The sequence below is a fragment of the Staurois parvus genome, unplaced genomic scaffold (assembly GCF_062004578.1).
Source record: "Staurois parvus isolate SC_StPar_1 unplaced genomic scaffold, SC_StPar_1.0 ptg001302l, whole genome shotgun sequence".
Taxonomy (NCBI): Eukaryota; Metazoa; Chordata; class Amphibia; order Anura; family Ranidae; genus Staurois; species Staurois parvus.
The window spans coordinates 7,378,594-7,380,703 of NW_028319098.1; the positions used below are offsets into that span (position 1 = coordinate 7,378,594).

The following is a 2,110-nucleotide window of genomic DNA, read 5'->3' on the forward strand; positions in this document are numbered from 1 at the left end:
TAAGTCCTTTTAATGAGTTATAGTAATCCATTCTAGAAATTAAATTGAGTCTCAATGTTTATTTCCTGTCTAGATCAGCAATGGCAAACGTCTTCCAACAAATCTCTTCAACAACTGAGAAAAATAGGGACACAAAAGTGTTGTCACTTCTGTAAATTAGAAATCAACATTATGCAATGGTTACTGGTCACCACAAGTGCTGCTTCTCAAAGATGAAAGACAGAAGCCTATCTAGTCCAGGGAAAATGAAGATAAATTCCTTTGATGATTATTTTGGTGACTTACAATGTAGTAAGATGATGATCGCGTGAATGCAGTAACAAGCGCAACATGCAGCATGTCTATTAACTATGAATGATAGTATGATTGCCATGCTCATATAATTGTAGCTGTTTTGAAAGTGTTAGCATACGTAGTTAGTTCTGCTGAGTGAAATATATAACATAAGTGTTGCTTCATAAATGAATTCATAATAGTTGTGCATGTCTTGCCATGATATACTACTGTATATTGGAATGATATAGGAAAGCTTAGCATGACCCTTGCACAAGGACAGGCATACAGAAAAAGTATTCTAATCTTCTATGAATGACTTGCTTTTAAAGGATACATAAACCCCAATAATTAACCTCCTATTTATCCCTTTTGTCTTTTAAATATACCAATGAAAGCATTTTGTTTTATATTTAAAAAGTCTAGAAAATACCTGTTGATCCCACCAGAAATCCAGTGCTTCCTTGTGTATTCAGTTCTGTATCAGTTCACTTCTGTGAACTACACACCACATCCTCCATATGGTTTGGAAATGAAAAGAGGGGGAGGTGTTCTGTAACCCTTTTGGCTGTGCATATCCTGAGGTGCTGGAGAGTACATACGATATAGGAGGTGTTCTGTACCCCAGGGAGATCATGCTGCTTACAGTACAGTGTAGATACAGCACAGGTATCACCCTAGGGAAGGTAGTGTGCTACCGGCAGGATCATCACCTGAAAAAAGAGCCACATTTAAGTATTAGTAAGGTGCAATATGTTAAGTTTTTGTTTTTAGTTTAATACTGCTTTACCTTTTTATTAAATATTGTGACATGGGGGGGGGGGTTAGCTCAGTGGTAGATGCCTTGTTTAGTGAAGTCCATGTTAGTTGGAACTGTTTAAGGGCATGGTAGCCAACTTTTATTAAAAGGAAAATGGAAATTCTGCAAAACATAAGGTTCCCACACAGGGGCTCTTTTCCAGCAAAAGATACAAATGAAAAATGCTAGCCCACTTGACTCTTAAGCTCTCACCCAGCTTTACTCTCAGAACCTCTGCTCTTTACGCTGGTCACCCAGACCACAGGTTCTTCAATGCAGATGGCTTCACTCTAAGGTACACAGCTCTTCTGGCCTTAGTCCTCAGGCCTTTATCTGTTTCTCACTCTAACACACACAGCTCTTCTCTGGCTCAAGAAGAGGGCTTGGAGTTCTCCTGACTCCTGAATCAGATACCCTGGTATCTCTCTTGGGTGGAGCCCTGAGGTATTCCCAAACCTCTATTATAAGGCCAGTGTGCACCTGAGCACACACCCTGCTGGTCCTGCACAAAACCTGGACACTGGATCAGAGAATCCATCCTGCCCAAGACACTATGGAATCTCCAAACTATGGAGCCCCACCCAAGAATACCAAAACCTGCAGAAAGCTGTAAAAGCAGTTTTCTCCACTCAAAATAAATGCTCTTTAGTCCTGCACTCAGCAAACGTGCAAACTGTGTCCTTTTCTTGACCAGTTCCACAGTGACAGTGCCTCATACTGTCACAATATACTATTTACAATATATAAAAATTTTGTTTTTGGGTTTAATACCAATGTACCTTCCTAATAAAGTAATGCCATTGAATTCTAAAGCACACCTCTTAAAGTATATGGTAACCCTAACTATGTTGTTTGATCCTTTTAAGTCTTTTAATATACCATATCTGTAGCAGATGTCTTGTTTGGTTAGGGAAGGTGGATATTTTGTTCAAAATACCCAATGTAAGGTTTACCGGTTCATATCCTCTTCTGAAAGAATAGCAAGACATTTGGGTGGTTTCACCTATAGCAGCTACCATTCCTATAAGGCTAGTATGC

The 2,110-nt window shown here is 39.3% G+C and overlaps 1 non-coding gene across 1 annotated transcript; it reads left to right on the top strand.

Annotated features, from left to right (window-relative positions):
* Window positions 1–482: 482 nt before the first annotated feature.
* Window positions 483–584, top strand: LOC149437179 (U6 spliceosomal RNA). Its single transcript, XR_016308173.1, has one exon. It is a non-coding gene; the product is annotated as a U6 spliceosomal RNA (small nuclear RNA).
* Window positions 585–2,110: the final 1,526 nt, after the last annotated feature.